This window comes from Epinephelus lanceolatus, chromosome 1, assembly GCF_041903045.1.
Source record: "Epinephelus lanceolatus isolate andai-2023 chromosome 1, ASM4190304v1, whole genome shotgun sequence".
Lineage (NCBI taxonomy): Eukaryota > Metazoa > Chordata > Actinopteri > Perciformes > Serranidae > Epinephelus > Epinephelus lanceolatus.
In genome coordinates this window covers 4042223-4068723 of record NC_135734.1, presented here as the reverse complement: position 1 = coordinate 4068723, position 26501 = coordinate 4042223, and the positions used below count along the sequence as shown (strand labels likewise).

At 41.8% G+C, this 26501-nt stretch overlaps 1 protein-coding gene across 5 annotated transcripts in view; it reads left to right on the top strand.

Annotated features, from left to right (window-relative positions):
* The window catches only part of epha8 (eph receptor A8), a 343102-nt gene that overhangs the window by 30981 nt on the left and 285620 nt on the right, over positions 1-26501 (top strand). The window lies entirely within an intron of this gene.

Below are 26501 nucleotides of genomic sequence, written 5' to 3'. Positions count from 1 at the left end.
TATTTCATAAAATAACTAATAGCTAATGTTCATTTTTACAAATCTATACAAAACCTGATCTCATGTTTTTTGTTCACTCCTGCAACTCTGGGGATTTTATTCATTTTCTGTACAGTTACTACAGTAGGGTTAATTGAATGGGGGTACATGGTCCATGCTTATAATAACGTTAATTGACTCCAAACAGCTCAACAGCACATAGCTAGATTGTGTAAGGAGAGGTGAATCCAGATGTGTCCACTTCTTTACATCTGGTCAACTTTAGATCTAGCAGAAGAGAAAACTAATCTCATTGAACTAATGTGATAACAGCTGTTTTGTGCGGCGTTCTAGTGTTATGAATGTAACCTGTAGTGAATGGCAGTAACGTTACATAGCAAAAATAATGAAGATGCCTTTGGAGTTTATTTGTGTCGGTGATAAGTAGTCAAGCAGTCATATAATAGATTTGCTGCAGTACTAAATTTACAAGTAGTTGTATATTGACGTAACAGGTAAACCAAAACAGAATAAGTTAGCTAGCTGGCTGACTAGCCCTTATTTGCGGTAGCTCGGAGGTGGTCGGAGGTTTCCGTCAGGGCTCTGCGTATGCGGAAGTGGGCGTGGCAATCTAAACTGGGTTGTGATTTGAGTAGATGCCTCCAGGACGACATCCCCGTGGGCAGACTGGAAACACCTCCCAGTGTGGAGGCCCCACATGAGGAAACACTGGAGCTAAAAACTAAAAGACTAAAAGGCAATAGGATAGGATAAAACAGGTATGAGATAAAATAATGATAAAATGCATAAAAATTTAAGGATTTAGAAAAATTAAAGATTTAAAGATTAAAAAATGAAGATTTAGAAATTTAATAATAAAATGCATAAAGATTTGAAAATAAATAATTTAAAAGCATTAGAGATTAGAATGACATATAATAGAAGAATTAAAAGAGTAAAAGAAATAAATCAAAAGCCAAACTAAAAAGGTGAGTCTTGAGCCTCCTTTTAAAAACATCAACAGTCTCTGCAGTCCTGATGCTCTCCGGAAGGCTATTCCATAAGTGAGGGCCATAATGGCTGAATGCAGCCTCCCCGTGGGATTTTGTTCCAACTTTTGGAATGATTAAAAGGCCGGTGCCTTAATAAAATAATAAAATAACCTTAAAATCTATCCTGAACACACATGGGGAGCCAATGCAGTGATTTTAAACTGGTGTAATGTGCGCCTGCCCTCTGGTCTTCATCAGCACTCGTGCGGCTGAGTTTTGGAGTAATTGCAGGTTAGAGATGGTCTTTTTGGGGGGGGGGGTGTCGGTGGCTTAGCGGATAGAGCAGGCGGCCCATGTACAAGGCTGTTGCCGCAGCAGCCTGGGTTCCACTCCAGGGTCAGCTCTATGTTCCCACAGCCCAATGTTCCCACATTTCTACGAATTTTTTTTCACTGAAAATTAGGCCCTATGTTCCTACAGCCCTATGTTCCCACATTTATAAGATTTTTCTTAAAATTAGGCCCTATGTTCCCACAGCCCTATGTTCCCACATTTCTAAGATTTTTCTCAAAATTAGGCCCTATGTTCCCACATTTCTATGATTTTTCTTAAAATTAGGCCCCATGTTCCCATATTTCTAAGATTTTTCTCAAAATTAAACCCTATGTTCCCACATTTCTGGGACATTTTCAAAATTAGGTCTTGTGTTCCTGCATTTCCCTTCAATTTAAGCCCTCTCCTCCCACAGAGTTAGGGTTAGGGAGGATAATAGGTTGGGTGTAATTGGCTACCAAATTGGGAGAAAGGGGAATAAAATCTGATACAAATTTATGAAAAAGGAAATGTGGGAACATTTCTCAGAGCTGTGGGAACATAGGGCTCTGGGAACACAGGGCTGTGGGAACATAGGCACGCTCCCTCGACTCCAGCCTGCGGCCCTTTGCTGCATGTCACCAATAATTAAAACCTCTGTTTTGTCCTGGTTGAGCTGTAGGAAATTCACGGCCATCCATGACTTGATATCTAAAATACAGTTAAAAAGGGTATCAACTGGCCCTGTGTCATCAGGAGACAGCGATGTACAGCTGTGTATCATCTGCGTAACTGTGGAAGCTGATGCTGTGACTCCTGATGACGTCCCCAAGGGGAAGTATATATAGATTAAAAAGAATTGGACCTAAAATTGACCCTTGGGGGACCCCACACCTAATTTCATGTGTTCTGGAGGAACATGTATCCATACTTACAAAGAAACAACGATCTGTGAGATAAGAGCTGAACCAGTTAAAAACAGTACCAGAGAGGCCCACCAGGTTTCTGAGTCTGTTCAATAAAATGTGGTGATCTACTGTATCAAAGGCGGCGCTTAGATCCAGTAGTACCAAGACTGTGAGTTTTTGTGAATCTGCATTAAACCGCGATATCATTTAAAATCTTTAAAAGGGCTGTCTCGGTACTGTGGTTCATCCTAAAACCAGATTGATACTAAAATATTGTTTCTATTTAAAAAGTAATTTACTTGGTTAAAAAAACAGTTTTTCTAAAATTTTACATAAAAATGGTAAGCTGGATACTAGTCTCGCCACCAGACAATCAGAGATCTCCGCCTTCTGATAGTCTGGGGACACTTCTTTCTAACGTGTGTTTAACACACCAGCGAAAACGGCCAGCAACAAAGCAACACCTCTTGCATTTTTGAAAAGGACACGCCCTCCCGGAAATGTGCGCTCCCCCTTTTCTCGTCCGCAAGGAAACAAACACACATAGAGCTTGAAAATGGATGCCGAGAGATTTAACTCCGTTTTATCAAACGTGTGCTCAGTCCACAAGATTGTGGAAGTGAAGGACTTACAGCGACTTGAGCCATTTTGTACCGCTACACGTGTTTCTAGTCGGACTATGTTTATGAGCACAAGAGTTCAGCGAGCCACCAAAGGACCGCCCTGTGGATTTACTATTGGTTCTGCAACGTAGGGAGTTTTTTTAAACTCTGAAATTGTATCCGCCCATCTAAACACAAAATCAGGGAGAAAGTCATCAGTCTTTAGTTAAGCAAAGCGTCTAAAGACTGACTTGTGAGTCTAGTTGGATACAGGTCGGTAATTATTAAAAATGTTGGGATCTAAATTACTCCTCTTTAGGAGGGGCTTCACCACTGCCGTTTTGAAGGCAGTGGGGAAGACGCCCGTCTGAAGAGAATAATTTACTATACTTAAAATCTGTTCCTCAAAGAATCCATAAAATGTTTTTAAAAGTGATGTGGGAATCGGCTCTAAAAGGCAGGTTGTCGGGTTTATCTGGGAGAAAACTCGACCAAGTGTCCTTGCATCAACCAGGGCAAAACTCTCCAGTGTTTCCTCAGGTAAAAGCAACTGTTCATGTGTGTTAAGAATTACATTCTTTTGGGATAAAAGACTGGATCTGATATCATCGATTTTACTTCTGAAGTGGTCTGCAAAGTCCTCGCAGAGGACGTCTGTTGACGTCTTGGATGATTTATTAAAACTGGTGTTGGTTAAAAGATTGAAGGTGGAGAAAAGGAAGTTAGAGTTGTTTTTATGATCTAATGAGTAATGAGTTTTGAAAAGTGGGATATTCTTGCCTGTTTGACTGTTTTATTGTAGGATTTGAGTTGATCATGTAATATTTCATAATGAATTGTCAGTTTAGTTTTTCTCCACCTCCTCTCAGCACTCCTGCATTTTCTTTTCAACTTTTTGATGTTATCATTTCTCCAGGGGGGTGTAGGTTTTGTTTTTATGGTTTTGGTTAAAAGTGGAGCCACTGAGTCAAGTGTTAACTTCAATTTACTGTTAAAATTTTCCACAATAAAATCACAGGGTGTAGGTAAAATTTCAGCAGGAGTGCTCTGTAAAATCTGGATAAAATTTGCAGCCACTTCAGAGGTTAGGTAGCGTTTCCTCACCGTTCTCACGAGGGCCTCCTGATGGCTAAAACTGGTGATGTTAAGATACACACAGTAGTAGTCAGGTCACAGCCAGGTCAACAACAGAGGACATACCAGTGGACAGACCATAGGTCCAGGGTGTGTCCTCTGTTGTGAGTTGGCTGTGTGACGTGTTGTTTAAAATCCATGCAGGTTAAAACGTTTAAAAATTCTCTGGACATTGTATCCGAGGTATTATCAACATGTAAATTAATATCACCAGTTATTAAAATTCTGTTATAGGTGGTGTGTATGATTTATCACTGAATTCTCCGAATTATTAACAAAGAGGTGGAATGGTGGGGTGGTCTGTTAAAGGTGATGCAAAGAATAGGAGGACTGCTAAAAACAAAGGCATGATACTCAAATGATATGTAGCTGTTAAAAGAAACTTAATTTGAGTTAAGTGTATTTTTAGTGACTGAAGCAGTTCCGCCTCCGCTTTTACTTCCCCTAGTAGAAAATAAAAAAATAAAATTTGGTGGGCAGGCCTCGGTGAGAACAACTGGTGCGTCAGTGCCAAGCCATGTCTCTGTTAAAAGAATACTGTCCAACTTGTTATCTAAAATCAGGTCATTTATGATAAAAGTTTTATTTAAAAGAGAGCGCACATTCAGCACAGCCAAGTTAATGTTCATGCTGAACGTGCGCTCATTGTCACAATGTAATGAGTTTGAAGCAAGTTTTTGGGGTTGCTATTGGTCCATAGTGAAGCTGGTCTATTAAATCTATTTGAGATTCTGACTGGGATGCTTATGGATGTGGGAATGGATTGAGGATGGAACACGGAGGAAGACAGGGGGGCATGTGCTTCCAATGTACGCAACAGTCAGTCACATGGGGCACACTGAACAGCGTGCTGAATGTTAGCCCACTAACATGTGGCTGCCCAGCCTGCTCGGATGGAGACCATCAGCCCTGTAAAAAGGGGACCGGTTCCAAAATAAGTTAAAATTGTCGATAAAAGTAAATCCATAAGAGCTACAGGCAGCCTGGATCCAGAAGTTGAGGGCGAGGAGCACTGCACTGCGGGACACTGTTGGCAGGGGACTGCTGATAAAAACTAACATTCCACAATTTTTTAAAAGGTTAAAAAGAGCAACAAAATCCATTTTTGTCAGCTCTGTCCTTACCTGGCTCGCGCATGTGTTTGTTTTGGGGATGAATGGAACAACAAGACAGGAAAACTTTGCCCCTGCTCCTATCGGAGATCCCAGCTCACTTCTGCTGCGCCCCAGCTCCACCTCTCCGGCGTAAGCGCCACCGCCGCCAGGGTAAATGCAGCGGTTGGCTGGTAAGGCTGAAGGCCTCTTTTGCGAGCACTTCCACAGCTTCTTGGACTGAATATGGAGTATTCTCGGCACTCGCTGGATCCTGTCGATGCCTGGCTGGTACCTGTCGTCGGCCCGGATGAGGTGTTCCAGCCCCGCGGCCCCTGCTCTCGTCGTCCCTGCTGGCACGGGGTGAATCTGCGCAACCTGCGGCCTCTGTGTGTGGCTCCCTGGACAGCTAATGCCGTGGACCCGCCGGCTCCTGCCAGGATTGGGCTGGTAAATGCTAGTTTGCTAGCGAACAAAACGTTTATCCTGAAGGATTTCCTGACTTCCCGAGGATTGGTTTTCTCTGTGTGACTGAGACGTGGCTGACTGTTGGTGAGTCCAGTGCTTTCACAGAACTTTTACCCGATGATTGCTATTTTAACTAGAGTTGCCACCCGTCCCGTTTTTCCCAGAATTGTTCTCTTTTTTCATCAGCTGTCCCAGGAAAAAAAATCTCTCCCGGGACACAATTTGTCCCGTTTTTTGGGGAAAATGCAGCAGCACCAGGCCAAGGAGTCCATCCAGAACGACGCATAGTGCGTCCAAATTCACACCTGTTCTTCTCTATGGTTTTTCTCCGCGACCGTGCGTCATAGCGAGAAACCACGCATATCACGTGAAACAGCGGAATCGTAGCTTTCCGAATGTTTTCACAGCGAAAAAAAAATGATAAAGTTACACTAAAATGATGTATAACAGAGCTTTCATACAGCTTTGCACACACATTACTCTTGGATCGATTACTCGCGAATGCAGGCTCGCACAGAAATGCCACACATATCACATGAAAGCGCAGGAGCAGAGCTTTCCAATGATACCACACATCATTGTGCTGTCATCCCATCATGCTATAAATCCAGATTAATTGTCTACAAAATAAAATCCTGACGAATTTCTTTACAGCCCATTATACAGATCTTGTTATCAGTCACTTCATATAGTGAGGAATATCGTATCTTACCACGTCTTAGGCTTGCATGTGTTTCTCCCTGTCTATCCACACTTGTAGTCCAGCTTTCAAGATGCAAATATCTCCATATTGTCCAGTTGACACTCCATCAAACTTTGTATGGCAAGACCAGCATACTTCACCTTTGCGCACCCAGACAACTGCAGCCTAATTATGCATGCTGACAGGGCCGTAGTCACCATATACATAGTCACCCCCCCCCCCATGCCCATTTTTTTTTTTTTACTGCAATCAAAGTGGCAAATATTATCTTGGAGGACATCATTGCAAATTTCTTGCAATAATGAAAAAATACTGTCAATCATGTCCGCCTGGCACAAACCACATGTTTTGGACAACTGTGAAGTGACAGAATGTCCCAGCATCATGGTTCTTATATTGCCAGATTCCAGAGAGTCTCCCCTTTTCATATATGGCAGAATATGTCAACTTCCAACTTGCTATGCTGAGATACATGTAAACATGTAAGAATTTAGTAACACGGATTTGTTTTTTTCATTGATATAAAAATTAATATAAAATACAGGCACATAGTAGGACATGACATGATGGCAAATCTGGTCTCCTATGTCTGAATTTCATGTTCATTGGTCAGTCTGAACTGGTAATAATGGCTGAGCCCTCGGCCTCAAACATTTGGTTGAGTGTCCCTTTTTTTCACAAATCCAAGGTGGCAACCCTAATTTTAACTCCCTGCGGACGTCAGGTCGAGCAGGAGGAATAGCGACTGTTTATAAGAGTCACCATAAATGTAAGAAGCTAGGTAAGATGACGTGTGCCGTCTGAGTGCCGTCTGAGTGCCGTAAATTGTTTCGTCCTGGAAGCAACCTGGGGCGGACCCCCAGACAGTTTCCTAAAGGTATGGATATACACTATATAGAAATAGCTTATCTTCACACCAACAGTCTCATTTGCTGTTGTAGGTCACGCACAGACATCAGCAGAAACGAGACTTTTGCATATCCAGTTAAAAGTTCCTTGTAGTGGCTTTAAAAGAAAAAAAAGCATGCTATTTGCAAAACAAGAATGCTACAGGGTTTATTCTGCTCTCGTAAATTTTCTATGTGTTTTTCCATCTACTGCAAGACACACATGATGGTGCCCTTTGATTTTATAGATTATATCATCACTGTGAAGTCAAAACTCAAAATGAAAAAATCACCAAAGTAGTTATGAGACTCTTGGTTTTCCCCTGTATACACTGTGTGTGTGTGTGTGTGTGTGTGTGTGTGTGTGCGTGCGTGCGTGCATGCGTGCGTCTGTAGTGTAAGTGCTTCTGGCTGGTTACTGATGTTTGCAGTTGTTGCCTCTGTTTACTACTTTAAACCTCTGAAATCATATTGCCTGCCCTCATCATACAAACAGAGGCTAGATCAGAAGGAGAAGGTGAAAAGTTGAAAACAAAGTGTTTTGTGTGTGTTTGTTTGTTGAGGGGAGGACATGTGCATGTCATAGTAAGTCTCTTAGTAGTCTTCTCCCTCCATCCATATGTACTGCTTTCTCTGCACCAAGAGCAAAATGCTTACACCACAACGGAGACACAGTCAGAAAAGAAGGGCCTCTGGGGAGAGAAACTTCAGGGAGAGTTTGAAGAAAGATGAGACAAGGAGAAGGAGGAGGAGGAGTAGGTTAGTGTAGGTGTAGAGGTAACGAGATGAAGTTTTAATGATTCCTGTGGGGAAAATAGGCCACTGCTGCAACAAATACTAAGAGGATACAGCAAGAAAGAAAAAAAGAGTGTCAACAGTAACGACAAAGATGAAAGATGTTGTCGCAGAAATGCAACACCACTGACCATATCACAATTTTAATTTAACATTTTAGTTGTATTGGAGAAAAGGTATAAACTGCAACAAAGGTAATTAAGACTAAGGGCACATTTATTCTCAATATTAGATACAGAGATGGAGATAGATAGAGCCTTCTTTCCATACTCTTAGCTTAGGTTGCGATCGACTGTAGGAGAAGATGAAGAAATTTTAAAAATGGCAGAACGGAACGCATCAGTAACATAATGAAAAGAATTCTTTATCCACTTGTTGCAATGTATTCAATGGCTGAACACAGACACCACCCTCCATTAAAACATTATTATTCATCATTCATCATTATTATGACCTCCTCCACCATCGCCATGTTTGTTGTTGTCAGAAACTTTTGACTTTTATTGTCATACAGTACAGGCCAAAAGTTTGGACACACCTTCTCATTCAATGCATTTTCTTTATTTTCATGACTATTTACATTGTAGATTCTCACTGAAGGCATCAAAACTATGAATGAACACATGTGGAGTTATGTACTTAACAAAAAAAGGTGAAATAACTGAAAACATGTTTTATATTCTAGTTTCTTCAAAATAGCCACCCTTTGCTCTGATTACTGCTTTGCACACTCTTGGCATTCTCTCCATGAGCTTCAAGAGGTAGTCACCTGAAATGGTTTCCACTTCACAGGTGTGCCTTATCAGGGTTAATTAGTGGAATTTCTTGCTTTATCAATGGGGTTGGGACCATCAGTTGTGTTGTGCAGAAGTCAGGTTAATACACAGCCGACAGCCCTATTGGACAACTGTTAAAATTCATATTATGGCAAGAACCAATCAGCTAACTAAAGAAAAACAAGTGGCCATCATTACTTTAAGAAATGAAGGTCAGTCAGTCCGGAAAATTGCAAAAACTTTAAATGTGTCCCCAAGTGGAGTCGCAAAAACCATCAAGCGCTACAACGAAACTGGCACACATGAGGACCGACCCAGCAAAGGAAGACCAAGAGTCACCTCTGCTTCTGAGGATAAGTTCATCCGAGTCACCAGCCTCAGAAATCGCAAGTTAACAGCAGCTCAGATCAGAGACCAGATGAATGCCACACAGAGTTCTAGCAGCAGACCCATCTCTAGAACAACTGTTAAGAGGGGACTGCGCCAATCAGGCCTTCATGGTCAAATAGCTGCTAGGAAACCACTGCTAAGGAGAGGCAACAAGCAGAAGAGATTTGTTTGGGCCAAGAAACACAAGGAATGGACATTAGACCAGTGGAAATCTGTGCTTTGGTCTGATGAGTCCAAATTTGAGATCTTTGGTTCCAACCGCCGTGTCTTTGTGAGACACAGAAAAGGTGAACGGATGGATTCCACATGCCTGGTTCCCACTGTGAAGCATGGAGGAGGAGGTGTGATGGTGTGGGGGTGTTTTGCTGGTGACACTGTTGGGGATTTATTCAAAATTGAAGGCACACTGAACCAGCATGGCTACCACAGCATCCTGCAGCGACATGCCATCCCATCCAGTTTGCGTTTAGTTGGACGATCATTTATTTTTCAACAGGACAATGACCCCAAACACACCTCCAGGCTGTGTAAGGGCTATTTGACCAAGAAGGAGAGTGATGGAGTGCTGCGGCAGATGACCTGGCCTCCACAGTCACCGGACCTGAACCCAATCGAGATGGTTTGGGGTGAGCTGGACCGCAGAGTGAAGGCAAAGGGGCCAACAAGTGCTAAACACCTCTGGGAACTCCTTCAAGACTGTTGGAAAACCATTTCAGGTGACTACCTCTTGAAGCTCATGGAGAGAATGCCAAGAGTGTGCAAAGCAGTAATCAGAGCAAAGGGTGGCTATTTTGAAGAAACTAGAATATAAAACATGTTTTCAGTTATTTCACCTTTTTTTGTTAAGTACATAACTCCACATGTGTTCATTCATAGTTTTGATGCCTTCAGTGAGAATCTACAATGTAAATAGTCATGAAAATAAAGAAAACACATTGAATGAGAAGGTGTGTCCAAACTTTTGGCCTGTACTGTATATATATATATATATATATATATATATATATATATATATATGTATGTATATGTATATGTAAATGAATGCGAAATTCGAAAATATAGAGTTATTATCAACCGTATAGAAATCAACCTATGGTCAACAATCACTTTTAATAGTGGAAAAAAGCTTATGCTTATTTTTCTTTTCCATAAATAAATGAAATATTGTTTGTTTACAAATGCGATTGCAATTCATTTCCTACTTCCGGCACCGTTTCGCTCCGTTTCTCCCATCTTGTCAACGCCCGAGTAGGAAAACTCCAATGCCTCTATGGTCTGACGGTCAATGGAACCGCTGCCATGCTGCGCGCTAGTCCATTACTATCCGTCATTTTCACCTCCATTAGAATGAATGACTTCCGGTCAGCGTCAGTCCGTCAATGCGTTAGGTTGTGCACCCGGCTTGAGACATGGCACCGCGTTCATGTGTGTGTGCTTGCTTTCAATGGTCTCGCGCTGGCTGGTTGGTGCAGCCTGGACCAAAATGTTTTTGTTGCCATTTGCGGAGACTGGGCTGCCTACAGAGACCAGACTTTTTCATAGCATATTCAGAGGACACATAGCTAGCGGATCGTGAGGAGATGTTTGTTGTATGTGACAAAAACTTTTCAAGCTTAGGAAGACTTAGAGAGCCTTTAAGTGCTTATTTACTGTTATACACCCTACTTTAAATGGCTAAAAGGTTTAGAATAAAGTGTATTTCTTCCAGTTTTCCCTAATGAGACCATTTTAGTCAGTTATAGTCTTTACATAAACAAATATTAGACAGAAAATACTTAACATAATGACAAAGTAAATAAGAATGAGGCTAAGAAAGACAAATATGAGAAAAAAAAGGCTGGCATAATGTGTGGTGACACATTTCAGGCTGAGAAAAAGGAGTTGCAGCAATACAAATATGTCATGTATTGGGTGTGATTGCAGCTTGGAGTTTTGCTCCCATGTGTTGAATTTTATTTACACCCTATTTGTCATCCAGAAAGCCACACAATTGTGTTCCCCACTCTGTAAAATGAAAGGGATTAGTGGCTGAGCAAACTTTTCAAAAGTCAGTTTAGAAACTGTGCTCACTGATGCACTGTTTACAGTTAAGCTCACCAAACAAAAACCAGACTCTTTAGAGAACTGAGCGGAACCTTAATGATAGCTCCATCTGAGTGAACATTTGATGGATTCCTGATAAAATGTAACTTGTACACAGATACAAAAAATCAGTGCGTGGAAAATTAAGGAGCACATTAAGATGTATCTTATTTTATTCTAAATCAAATCATGGGTTTGTAATGCCTTGTGTTTAAATGTGAAGTGTATGTGGTTTCTGTCAATATGTATTTGGAAAACTGAAATGAAATTGTAAAATAAATAAATAAATAAGGTGAAATAAATTGTGGGTGTGAGGATTTTAAAATATCTTACCGTTAATTCATGAGAACATAAAAATATAGCTCAAAATACATCTTATATGTTAAGGGCCTAAGCTACCACTAATGGCTAATGAGGTTATCCTCCACAATATACCGTATATCATGGAAACGTATTCTCATAGAATGGTTCATGTGATAGCCTACTATTTTGTACCTCCTGAATGATGTTATGAACCTGAATGAAGTGCTCAGGACTGCTTCCTTGTTTACTGCCATCAGTAATTGCTGGCATTGGTAATGTGATTACAGCTTTTCAAAAAAAGAAGATATGTACAAATTTGGGTGCATTGCTTTTTGTAGGAAAGCATCCGAAAAATTTGTGAGAACAGCCTCAAGTGGGAATCTGAGGGTTTAAGTGACACAAGGAGGATATTACACTCTTAAATATGTGTTACACCAAACTGTTTTCAGCCCAACTCATCACCACTTGGTCAGTGCCATTCACACATGAGATATCTTCCTGCCTTTGTTGTTGGGTTAGGGTTACCTCCCCCACTCCTCCCTCTCACACCTCAACACCCTCCTGCTTGACCCCCTCCTCCTCCTCCTCACACCTCATCCCCCCGTGGTCAGACTGACTGCTCTCGCCATCATGAGGACTACACCCCTCCCCCACATGTCGTCACCTCCACAATGTGCTTCACTGCTGACCATGTGAGAAGACAGCTGATGAGACTCCACTCAAATAAGGCTGCAGGCCCTGATGGTGTCAGCCCCAGGGTGCTCAAAGCCTGTGCCCCCAACTATGTGGAGTACTTCAGCATGTCTTCAACATGAGCCTGAGTCTCCAGAGGGTCCCCTTGCTGTGGAAGACATCCTGCCTCGTTCCTGTGCCAAAGACGTCGCGTCCCAGTCGCTCCAAGGACTACAGACCTGTGGCATTGACCTCCCACATCATGAAGACCCTGGAGAGACTCGTCTTGGAGCAGCTCCGGCCCATGGTCAAGCCACTTTTGGACCCCCTCCAGTTCGCCTATCAGCCCCGACTTGGAGTTGAGGACGCCATCATCTACCTGCTCAACCATGTCTACGCCCATTTGGATAAGCCGGCTAGCACTGTGAGGGTCATGTTTTTTGACTTCTCTAGTGCATTCAACACCATCCGTCCAGCTCTACTGGGTGACAAGCTGACAGCAATGCAGGTGGATGCCCCCCTGGTGTCCTGGATTGTAGACTACTTGACTGGCAGACCACAGTATGTGCGCTTGCAGTGCTGTGTATCAGACAGAGTGGTCAGCAATACCGGGGCCCCGCAGGGAACTGTCCTCTCTCCCTTCCTCTTCACCCTCTACACCACGGACTTCAGCTATTGCACTGAGACCTGCCATCTTCAGAAGTTTTCTGATGACTCTGCTATAGTTGGATGTATCACCAAGGGTGATGAGGATGAGTACAGGGCTGTTGTGGATAACTTTGTCACATGGTGTGAGCAGAACCATCTGCAGCTCAATGTGGCAAAGACAAAGGAACTGGCTGTGGATCTGAGGAGGACCAAGACATCGGTGACCCCTGTTTCCATCCAGGGGGTCAGTGTGGACATTGTAGAGGACTATAAGTACCTGGGGGTACACATTGACAGTAAACTGGACTGGGTTAAGAACACTAACGCTCTCTACAGGAAGGGCCAGAGCCGTCTCTATTTTCTGAGGCGACTGAGGTCCTTCAACATCTGCTGGACTATGCTGAGGATTTTCTATGAGTCTGTGGTGGCCAGTGCTGTCCTCTATGCTGTTGTGTGCTGGGGCAGCAAGCTGAGGGTGGCGGATGCCAACAGACTCAACAAACTGATCTGCAAGGCCAGTGACGTTGTGGGAATGGAGTGTGACTCTCTGATGGTGGTGTCAGAGAGGAAGATGCTGTCTAAGCTACGAACTATCTTGGACAATGTCTCACACCTACTCCACCATGTGCTGGTCAGGCACAAGACTACTTTCAGTGGGAGACTCATACCACCAAGATGTACCACTGAGCGCCACAGGAAATCATTCCTGCCTGTGGCCATCAAACTGTACAACTCCTCCCTCTGAGTGGCCCTGAGGCTTTTTCACACACTGCAATAATCTAATTTAACTTGTGCAATAACCCCATTCACCCTGACTGTATATATTCTGTTTGTGTAAATAATCTTGTTCAGTTTACAATATATATAGTATATATATATATTTATTTATGTTTATGTTTGTTAATAATTCCTGTTTATTTAACTATATATTTGTTAATACTATTGTTTAAATTTCTTATATTTTCATGTATCTTCACTCTCTTGCAAGGAGCACCTGTAACATAAATAATTTCCCCTCGGGGATCAATAAAGTATTTCTGATTCTGATTCTGATTCCAGCTCCTTATATTATGTCTTTACCAGCAGCATTTCAAACTGACGCTGTCTACTACCGCCACAACAGGTGCCATCCAGCTGCCTTAGTAACTGACACCACCTGTTCGCTTATTATACTGCTGTGACCAGTGTTGCACAGCTACTTTGAAAATGTAGTGAGCTAAGCTGCCAGTTACTCTACATCAAAGTAAAGTTTCACTGCAATGAAGCCATCCCCAGAGAAATGTAGCAAGCTGAGCTATGAGAAAATGGCAAAAGTAGTATGCTACTTCAAAAGATGAAACTTTTTTGACTTTACATCAAGTGTTTTCTCAGTGAGAGGAGTAACTGTCAGCCAAACAAATAGGCAGGCAAAAAATGTTTGTTATAAAATAATAGACTTAAATCAAAACTTTCTTTTTTTTTCTCTTTTTTGAAGACTTTGTGACATTTGAACATGTCCTCCAGTAACATGACATCATCAGTCGGCCTGTTGCTCTCTCTCTCTCTCTCTCTCTCTCTCTCTCTCTCTCTCTCCCCCCCTCTCTCTCTTCTTCCAACTAAATGCATTTAGCTGTCTAGGCCTCTCTCAGTAGGCTATGTGGCTCTGTCAGTAATTCAAAAACAGAATTACAAAATATTTTTTTCAGTCAATAAAACCACATTAAATAAATACAGTAATATAAACGATAAAAATAACAGAGCTAAATGAAAACCTTTTTTGGGACATTAGAACATTTCACTCAGAAAGTAGTGATGTTACCACCATGCTACTGAGAAATGTCGTCAAGTAAGTAACGTTGCTACTTGTACTGATGCTTCTGCCCAATCCTGGCCACAACAGGTGCCAACCAGCAGCATCCCACCATGAAAAGACTACGAAAGGTTCGCTATGGCCTCGTTACAAACTGACACCACCCAGTGGTGTATCATACCGCCACCAAAGGTGGCTTTTGGTTTATCACTTCCCCACTAATTGCAATTTTTTGAGTAGTGCCAGAGAACACGCCTCTTCCCAGATTTGATTGCTCTTGCAAGAAAATGGAACAGCAAATAAATAAGGAATAAATAAAATGTGAAATTGTGTGTTGTTTTTTCAGTGCTCACAAAATTGTACAAAGTGTGGTTGGTAGTTGCTCAAACTTTGTTTAGTTGGGTTGAGCTCTATTGGGAAAATTTCAATTCACCTAATTTTTTTTTCTTTTAAATCCTGTCTACAGTTCTTGATGTGTTCATTGTAAAATGGTAAATCTATTTCTTTATCAATACTTCGCATCTACTGTTAAGTTATGTGCTTATTTTCTAAAATACCAATGACACTTTTCAAAGAAGCAGCACAGTTTGCCCGAGGAATCGTGGTCTTGCCTTTCTTACTTAATGGTTTAGATCTGAAAATGCTTGAAGACTTGCTTTAAGCAGCCACCATGCTTGTGTACTTGAGTGTCCTTGTGTGCAGCAATAACATGATCCACCACCTCTGTGCTCCTTTCTCCTCAATGTGCTCACAGGCACCAAATTAACAATTTGCGAATCAAAGGAGTCATTAAACAACCTTAATTCTATTCCACCTTTAATTCCACATGTCTAATTTAGTTCAGCACACTTCCCTGAACCTATCACTGGTCATCATCAGCATTACTGTTGAAAAAGCTGTAAAAAAAATAAAATAATAGGCAGTACTGGTGATGAAAACAGTTATTTCAAGTCATTTTGTATTGGATTGTGCCGCCTCGAATGAACAAAGGCGGCTGGGAGTGAGGTAGTAATTTATATGGACTTGTTCTGGTAATAGGAGTGTGGGGAATTGGCATTAGGACTGTGGAGCAAATACAAAAACAAAACTAGAAAGGATAGAAGATGGCTGTCTGTGTGTGTGTGTGTGAGCATGTGTGTGTGAGAATCAGAGGGAGAGAGAGGATGGGCATTTTGGTGGAGCTCCTCATCTCTGTGAAGGCTTTTATCGTCTTCTCTGGTCGTGGCACTGATGAGGAGCTTTACAGGCAGCGAGAAGAGAGAAAAGAGAAGGAGAAGCTTGTTAGAGAAGGGAGGTGTTGATGAGATAATTACACAGCTGTCATAGTCCCTGTCTGGCCCAAGAGGTGTGCCATCAATGTGTGTGTGTGTGTGTGTGTGTGTGCGTGTGTGCGTGTGCGCTTGCCGCTGTTGTGTGTGTTTAGACTCTTGTGTTGATCATGGCTGCACTTTTTCTTTTCAAATGTATAGCTGTGTCCTTTGGGGGTGGAAATAAGGTTTTGAGCATCTGTTCTTTTCTGCCGTTTACTCCTTCTATACTTCCCCCTTCTGTGTGTGTGTGTGTGTGTGTGTGTGTGTGTGTGTGTGTGTGTGTTTAAAGGCGACATTGTTGTTGTCAGCAATATGGAGTCACCACAGGCGCTGCAGGCAAACTCCACTTTCTCCAAGACAGCCCATAATTCTTCCATGTTGACTTCAGATACATTCCCTCTTTCAGCCCGCCATGACCACTGCTAGGGACAGATAAAGTGTGTTGCGTGTGTGTGCAAGCGTCAGTGTGTTTCAAAAGCATTGGCGGCCCTGGTTGATTTGATACATGCCCAGGACATGAATGCCAGGCCGCAGGCGTCCACACACTCGCTAACCTACAGGCCAGATTGAGTCGCGGGGCAAGGGATGAAAAGTAATGGGGGAGGAAAGTTGACCACCGCCCTGGGAAATATGTGGCTGGTCTCAGAGCGAGCAAAAACAAGCTCTCAAGTCGGTGGACAGCTTTTTCATTTGGTGCTCTTGAAGATATGGAGGAATGCAGGGTAGAGAGGGTGAGAGAGAAATTGGTGGAGGTGGTGGTGTGGGGACATGTGGAGGGCTGCTATTGGTAGTTTCTGTTGCTGTTATGAACAGAATGCTGTGAAACTGGAACAAACTCAATTTCAAGCCCAGAGTCCTCAAGGAGAATCACTTGGTCCCTCCACTTGCCTCTGCTGCTAAACAAAGGCTTTAACCCTTTGAACTCTGCCATAGAAACAGTCCACCAGTGCATATGTTGGTTATTTTTGATTATTGTGATGATTTTTTTTAAATGCCACATATCCCAAAAATATGTACAACCTAAACTAAAAGGTTATTGAAACTATTCACTTCATAAGTTATTTGAATATGTACATGAGATATGCTCATTTTTATTTGCAGAGTGCAATGTTGTTTCATCTGCAGTAGAGACAGTGCCTACATTGGTATGTTTTGGTATTTCATATCACTGAAATGTATACAACCAAAAAGCTAAAAGGTTATGCAAGTCAATAAACCATAATAAATAAAAGTATTGAAACTGTGTCATATAAAAAGTAAAAACATACCGAAACATAATGACGTTATCGTGATGGCACCAAAGACAGACTTCTTAGCCTTCTGCTGTGAAAAATGAATGCTGTAGCTGCTCTAGCTCAGTTTTAAACAGTATCATAAAACCAACATCTCCCGCGGACATGAAGGGACAATACTGTGGCATCACAGCGCATTTCACCATCATTTGGACTGCTGGTATCATAACATAATGATGTCATTGCACATGGACAACATAATGGCACAAAAGACAGACATCCTAGCGGTCTTTTGCAAAAAGAATGAATGATCTAGCTCTTATAGTTTTTATTTTAGATTGATTTTAAACAGGATTATGAAAACAACAACCCCCACAGTGGCTAGCAGGAAGTCCTTTTTTAGAGGGTTAACCTCTTCACTGCTGCAGAATTTTTTTGTTGGCATCATAGGACTCTAGTCTTTAGAGACAGATCTCATCAAGGTGTTATCAAGGTCAGTCAGTCAGCACCAAAACAAGACTCAATCCATCTGACATGTGACCTCACCTGTAGCACGCTGTGACTAAAACTGAATATTTAGGATATGAAAGTCAGAAACACAAACTTGTCTGTAAAGGTGGAGGTGGTAAGAAGTAAAGAGACAGTTGGGCTTCACTTCTGTTTCCCTGTGTGCAAAATGAGAAGAAACTCGAAAGGAGGAAAAAAAAGTGCTAATTATTGCCTGTCCTCTGTTTTATTCATACAGTGCCTGTCAAACTAAGGCAAAGCACCAAACATGCCACTAAACCCTATCACTTGTATACAAGTCATAATTCAGACAGCTAGGGCAAATTAGATAAATGACTCCCACCACCTTCAAATACAGGGATTTCCCATTTGAGTGGAAATTAAATTAATACCACTGGGAATGGCTCATGAATCTTCACACAGCCTCTTGTGCCGATAATACTCTGCCTCACATGTTTTTGGATATATTTGTCCTTTTTTTGTCCTTTAATAATAACCGTATAGGAGAGCAAAATTCCCTCGGTACATTGAAGAATTATTAAATCCACTTGTGCCAGCACGCTGCTTTCATTATGTCACTTTGGTGGGCCAATGAACAGCACTCAGAGGAGTCTAATTGCCACCATCCATTTGTGACCTTGGCAAGAGCATGAGGGGCCATCGCATCATCAGTAGGAGACAACGGGACGTCAGTGCCCTGAGGGAGGGAGAGGCAGAGAGAAGGCTGGTGGATCGTGGAGGGATGGATGGAGGGATGGGAGGACAGTGGCACTGCCATCTGTCTACGTGTTCTGACCCACTGCCCTCCACAGCAGCTCAGTGCCCAAATTAGGAGGAGTGACACACCAGCTAATTGCAACACATGAGTGTTTGTGTGTGTGCGTATGTGTGTGTTTGTGTGGGAAGCAACAGTCTCAACAGTTGGCAACATTTTTTTATCAAAAAATACTCTGGTCTTATTAGCCTAAATCATGAAGTGGTGCTGTAGCAGACAAGAGTGCTCTATCCCCATTACCACTCTTTACACTAATCCTATTTGCCTCTATGAAATGTGGCTGTAGACACTTCTTGACCCACAGGAAATGACAAATTGACACTTCAGAGCAAAACACAAAATTCCATCATACAGAAGCAACCAGGCACTGTTTAGTGTCGGACTTAACCGGATTAGATCTCATCTTTTTGGTATGCCTACGTACAGATTGGAGCATGAGCATCCAGTCTGAAGTTGACTGTCAGGTTACAAGAAAATACCGCTTTAATGTCTGGAACCTCCCGTCAAAACCAGGCTTGAGACGCGCCCTGATTGAGGACTTGGCTCAGATTCCGGAGTTACTTCTTATCCTGAAGCCTCCTTAAGTAATCTGATCCTGTTTTTCACGTTACAGGACTTCTTGCAATTGAATTTATTAAAACTACACTAGACAGTCAGCCATTCTGAAAATGATTAAAATGATCTACAAAATCAGTGAGTTTTTGGACATCAGCCCTGTCAGCCCTCGCAGGTGTTTTCAATCCAATTTTTTTTTCTTTAGGTGGAAGATGGACAGAGTTGTGCAGGCAGTTTATAAGATCACCAAAATTGAAATTAGGCACCATTAATTAGTATCACAGTCCTGCACCAACAGGTAACCCACAAATAGTCGTGTAACGGGTAAAAATATGTTTATGTATAAATTAACAGGTAATGGACATGGATAAAAATAACCCACAAACAGACGGGCAGTGGGTTAAAACAAAAATACATATTTTTTATTTTTTACAATAAAACAAATAAAAAAGATGTTATTTAATGTAGATGTACGAGGTGCCGCTAGGGACGTTATTCAGAATTACATCTTACACACACGTGAAATGCTCTTACATACACTACTGAAACACTCTCACGCAAACAACTGAAATGCATTTTACATACACAATTGAAACACTCCCATACATACAGGTGAAATACTCTTAGATACACAACAGAGTTTCAGCTTGTTCAGAAAGGTCTAAAACATAATTATCATACTAGGCAGATCAATATGGGTCATCTTGAACTTCCTAAGCCAAAAACAAATCTACTGAAAAACTACAGAGTCTCCAGCCAGAGGAACTCATTACCTCCAAAAAAATCACGCAAACAGAAACTAATGAGATAGACTACACAGCAGAAATAATGTACTTCCTTGTTCATTTGTTTGAACTGTTGTGTTTTTGTTCTCGTGATGGTTTTGCTATTTTTGCTCTCATACATACTAGAATCAGAATCAGAATCAGAATGCCTTTATTGTCATTGCAAAAAGAATTTGCAATGAAATTGAAAGTGTTACACCTATTTCAGTGCTTAGGTAAAAAAAAAAAGACAAAAAGAAACAACAACAGGAACATCCACACCGACATTCAATTTAGAATAAATTAAGGAATATACGTTTAAAAGCAGCGATGCCCACAGAGAGAAATAAAATTGTCATTATTGCACCCCAAAAATGAGCATATGCACTTAAGCTCATTTCATTTGCCCTGGTCGATGAGCCTGATGGCCCAGGGGTAGAAACTGTTTTTGAGCCTGTTAGTCCGAAATTTTAGGCTTCTGTACCTCCTGCCAGAGGGCAGAAGAGTAAACAGTCTGTGGCCAGGGTGTGTGCAGTCCTTTAAAATCTTGTTGGCTCTGCAGAGGCAGCGGGAGGTAGAGATGTCCTCCAGGGTGGACAGAGTGCAGCCAACGGTTTTCTCCGCCATTTTAATCACCCTCTGCAGAGCTTTTTTTTCTGCTGCCGAACAGCCACAGTACCATAGCATGATGCATTGTGCCAATACACTCTCAATGGTTGAGCGGTAGAAAGTGACCAGCAGCTGTTTGTTGAGGCCATTCCTGCGCAGTAGTCTCAGGAAGTGCATCCGCTGCTGGGCCTTCTTCACTAGGCCTGTGGTGTTGGCTGACCAGGTGAGATCCTCTGAAATCTGTACCCCCAGGAATTTGAAGGTGGAGACCCTCTCCACCCTGACCCCGTTGATGTGAAGGGGGGCCGGCTCTGCTCCATGCCTCCTAAAGTCCATAATCAGTTCTTTCATTTTGTCTGTATTTAGAGACAGGTTGTTCACTGTGCACCAAAGGGAGAGTTTCTGGACCTCATTTCTGTAAGCCGACTCATCCCCTCCCTAGTGAAATGCTTTTACATACACGACTGAAATGCTCTCACAAAACAACTGAAACGCTGTCATACATACAGGTAAAATGCTCTTACATACACTACTGAAACACTCTTACATGCACTACTGAGACACTATCACACAAACAACTGAAACACTCACACACACTACTGAAACGCTCTCACACACGCTACAGAAATGCTCTCACACAAACAACTGAAACGCTCTCACATACACTACTGAAATGCTCTCACACATCATACTGAAATGCTCTCATGATATACTGAAATGCTCTCACACATCAAACTGTGAAACCCTCTCCAGTGTTTCTACAAACCATGTTTATTTTCAGATGTGGAGGCACTTCAAATAAACCATGTTTATTTTCAGATGTGGAGGCACTTCAGATATTTCTGACATTAATGTGTCCTCCTCTCTCTGACTGTCACTGCCTTTCAGAGAGGTACAGGAAGGGGGAGGAGAGGCTGTTTCTCAGCCAGCAGTGAAGTTTACAACAATCTGCAAAATTTTAAGATTCATAGCAAACTCAGATAAACAGCTATGCTACATGGAGTGCAACTTTCATTTTAGCTTGTTAACAATTATTAACTTTTAAATTAACCAGTGTGCTGTGGTCATGTAAAACATGCTGGCAGTCTTTGGACAAAACAGCTGAAATGTAACTTTTCAAGCTTCGCTTGTGCCTGTTGAACAAGTGGTTTTGATAAATGACTTATTAGCATTTTAAGGTTTTATTGCATTTACAGTTGTCATATCCTTGCAGTCCTGACTGAGCTTTGTGTGTGTGTTTATTGTTTATTGTATTTTGGATCCCCATTAGCTTCCGCAACAGTGGTTGCTAGTCTTCCTGGGGTCCACATAGAAGAACATATAAAATTATACAAACACTCAGAACACATGGACAGGCATTTAACTACCGACTGACTCCTGTCAGCCTAGCCCAAGTAGCAAAATCAAAACCAAGCACTCAAAATATCAATCAATCTGTAATTTAAACACTGCATGTGCAAAATTAGCAAAACCATCATGAGAACATAAACACAACAGTTCAAACAAATGAAAAAAAAAAATAACATAATAGGAAGTACATTACTCCTGCTGTGTGGTCTATCTCAATAGTTTCTGTTTGTGTTATTTTTTGGAGGTAATGAGTTCCCCTGGCTGGAGACTCTGTAGTTTTTCAGTAGATTTGTTTTTGGCTTAGGAAGTTCAAGATGGCTCATATTGATCTGTCTAGTATGTTGATTATGTTTTAGACCTTTCTGAAGAAGCTGATACTCTGTTGTTTATCGAAAGCCCTATTCAGATGGGATTAGTTTTACATAGGTACGTGGGGTAAAGTAATAATTACCAGTTTTGCACTTCACAGTCAGACAAGTCCATGTGAAACCTCAGGTACTGTGGGCCTACGACAAACACGATTCATTGTCTTTTGCCTGGAGGGAGTGTGGTACGCACAGGAAGCAGCATCATATGCACATGATGACAGGAGGGGACGGCAGTGTATGCATGGATTTACCCCTCTCACTTGTGGTAGTTTTACTGATATTTCTTATCCCGTGCAAATTGGCCATTAATATTACCGACGTCCTGTGGTAAAGTGACATAACCCCACGTGCCCATGTAAAACTAATTCCGTCCAAATAGTGCTTAAGAGTATTTCACTTGTATGTATGAGAGTGTTTCAATTGTGTATGTAAAATGCATTTCAGTTGTTTGTGTGAGAGCGTTTCAGTTGTTGGTGTGAGAGTGTTTCAGTAGTGTATGTAACAGCGTTTCAGTAGTGTGTGTGAAAGCGTTTCAGTTGTTTGCGTGAGAGTGTTTCAGTAGTGTGTGTGAGAGCATTTCAGTTGTTTGCGTGAGCGTTTCAGTAGTGTATGTAAAAGCATTTCAGTACTATGTGTGAGAGCATTTCACTAGTATGTGTGAGAGTGTTTCAGTTGTGTATATGAGAGCATTTAACTTGTATGTATCAGAGCGTTTCAGTTGTTTGTGTGAGAGCATTTCACTATGTGAAAGCGTTTCAGTAGTGTATGTAAGAGTATTTCACGTGTGTGTTAGAGGTAATTCTGAATAATGTCCCTGGCGGCACCTCATATAGACGTGTGGCAGGCACACTCAAATGCCAGAATGATGCCTTTGCTGCATGCACAAGTTTCCAAGCACTTGTTTTTCAGGGCTGCACCCTGAGAATAAGCACAGTTCAACTTTTGGAATGCAGCAGCACGCACTGCATGTCATTTAACGAGGAACAACCAATCACAGTCAACAGACATCTTTCCCTTCTTCCGTAATTATCAATCTATTTATAGTCCCATGGACTATATTTTTGGCCTAATACACACTTACAAAACAGCGCCTGGAATAAGATCCGCTCTGCACTCAGGATTTCTGCTAAGTAGGCTAAGATACAGTGGTTGCTTAGCAACCTCAGACACAACCTGCATCCGCGCCCTCGAAAGTTGGCAAAGAGCAGGCACAAGAGTAGTGTCCAGCGCCAACCTCATGTTTTCCAGGCAGTTATAGGGGTGGTAATAGCTCAGTCCATAGGGACTTGGGTTGGGAGCCAGCTCAATCCCCATCCGGACCAAATATGGAGGGTGGACTGGCAGCTGGAGAAATGCCAGTTCGTCTCTTAGCACTGAATGCTCTGAATGCAGCTGTAAAAGAATCACCTCCCCACATCCTACGGGTGCAATAAAAGTTAACAGGAAAGTCAGATGTCAATCCCAGTGTGCTCACGTGATCCAGAGAGGAGGTCTAATCAGGCAGAAGTGAAAGCACCTGTGTAACCTGTACTAAAGCAGAGCAGACACTTTAAGTGGGCCTATTCATCACTGTGATGTTTCCTGCAGATGCCAGAAGTCACTAGTCAGTCAAACTGTGTGGGTGGTTCTTGTTTTGTAAAGTTTCATTTTCTGTATGAGTGCTGTTATCTCTCTCTAACTACAAAAAAGAAAAAGAGGATACATGTCATAATTTATTTTTTGCCAGTGGACTACAAAACATCATGTAAAACCATGCATATTCAGAACATCTAATGTCAAATGTTTGTTGAACTTTCAGTTTGCAACATGTTCCAAGAATCCACAGAGTGATGGTAGCATACTCATCAGTATGAATAAAAAGTATATGGACATGAACTTGGCCAGCTGAGGGGGAGGAAGCCAGGCCTTGCAGTTCACTTCCTGCTTCAAGGCAAAAAAAAACACATTGCATACTGCAGCTTTAACATGCAGGAGAGACAGGAAGAGAGCAAGTGTCAGACAGAGAGATGAAGGATGGGAGATCGAGAGCTAAGAAGTATTAAGTGTTTTGTTAAACTCATTCTAATGTGGGGAACATCACTTGGCTGCTTGACAAGCAGCCCTGGGGCAGAGATCATTTTAGCTTGAAGGACACACACACACACACACACAGACACACACCTGTGTGCTCCTGCTGGAGCAGGAGATATGGACAATGCCAGTGGGTAGGATTCGTGGTACACTTATAGTCAGGGAACATTATCAGATATTTGGCCAATCTGGGAATAAATTCCTTACCAAATATATTCCTCACCAATGTGTTGGTAATTGTGTCTAATAACACATATAAAAAGATTTAAATTCAACTCCCATAGGAAAATCCATGACAGCAGCAAAAAGTTGGGGTACTTGGAACCTTATTGGTGAAAATTAAAACAAAATGTTTACCTCTGCCTTAAGTAGTTTGTGAGGGGTCAAACTAGGGGTTTTTCTGGATTCTGAATTAGTCGCAAGCATTTGTTTTGCACCAAAACCACTCACTGGCCGAAGGAAAGGCCATGCCCACTTTTCCCCACTCATCGCAACTCCCTTTTTTGGTGAAATGAATATGACTGGGTGCATGTAAATTAAAAAAATGTGGCTTTATGGGTTTATCTATTCATTTATTTGTCAGGGTAAGCACTTGTTTGTTTGTTTACTGGTAACTGTTGTAGTTGGTTGGCATTGGCAGTGAGTGAGTGAATTTGGAGTGGCAGGTGCCAGATATGCTCAAACCATTGTGTGGGTCATAGACTGACACAATACACTCCACACATATGAAGTAACCACTCTATTATCTACATTTCTTTTATAATAGGAAATATTTCATGTCACAACATTGTTAATATGCATAGATGAACAATATAATATTTATCAAGCAAACCTTGATGAAGGTGGCCAAGTCAGAGGGTGAGTTGAGCAGAGGGAGGATGAGAAATTTCGATTTGGGCCACAGGTGCTGGGTGCAGAACCTCAACCACTTTTGAGATGTCAACTAGCACATGGAGGAAGGTGTCAGGAAACATGGGCCACTCCACAAAGACCTTGTTGAACTTGCCAACAAATGGTTTGAGAATAACAACCCCCTCAACCACGATCGAGACAAGCAGTTGCGTGTGTCCTTCTCAGCAGGATTCACGAGCACTGCAGATGATGCAGTCCACACTGAGAAAGTGGCTGAAGTAGGGAGGGAGATGCAGATAAAGCTGGGTGAACAGTCAGTGACATAGACCATGGAGGTGAAGTTCAAGGTACAGGCCCTGTCTACACGTATACAGATATTTATGAAAATGGATGTTTTACCTTCTGTTTTCAAAACTAAATTGCTTTACAAAATAGCCTATTTTACACAGAGATTCCACTATAGAATTGCAACAAAGTCCCTTTTTTCTAACTCCTTTTAATTTTTACACATAACCGAACAACAGCAGCATCATGCTGGCATCGCAGAATCAAACGAGGCATGATGGTCCTGACATGTAAAAGTTCATTTACACTTCTGCATTGAATCGATGCCATAACTACAGCATAGGATCCACATTGACGTAGCCTGATGTGCACCTCCCCAGAATTGTAACTACACATTGTGGTGACGCAGACCTCCTGTCTGTTTCTGTAGGCCTATACTGACACCATTTCCCTCAGTGGAAACGAAGCTTGTATTTACTTGTCTTTAACAGATAAACAATAAATTGTGAAGACAGTAAAGCCTCCACTAAAATAGCATTTTAAGTCTTGTGAGTAAATTATCCATCAGGGATTTATACTTGGGGATTTATCCAGGTTTCATATGAGAAGAGGAAATCTCTGCTCGTTGCAAGGCTAATTTATACAATGTAAATGTGCGCTAATAACATTAGCAATTTGTATTTCTTTGGAGACATGTTTAGTATGACGGTTGTTTTGTCGGTGAATCTTGTTATAATGGAGCCAAATTGTGTGTCATTACCTTTATGCTGCTGTTTTCCCTGGCTTTATAGGGAAAGAGTGAAAGCTCACCGGCCGCTAGGCTAATCTATACAATGTAAAATGTCATAGGCTTGTGCTAATAACGTTAGCATGTTAAATTTGTTTGGAAAACATGTTTAGTACAGGACAGTTGTTTTGTCAGTGAAACCTGTGAGTTGTACCTTTGTTAAATGTCGCTGTTGTCCCTGGTTTATATATGAGAAGAGGAAAAGATCGCTAGTAGCTAGGCTAATTTATACAACGTAAAGACCAGAGAAAGACAAGTGTTTGTCTGTGAATGCTGTGAGTTATAGTGAAGCCAATGTGTGTACTTGTGTTTGAAATTGTCTCTATTAAGCCATGTTTAATGTGTGTTTTAGGTGTGTTTTGAATCAACTAAACTTCACAGCACTTCACAGAAACTTCCGCCGCTGACTAGTGTTTTGGAGGTGTAACTGCAGAATGACACAGACACAACACCGCACAAGTAAAAATGCTCACAACGACATATGCGACGTGCGTAGGCAATGTGCG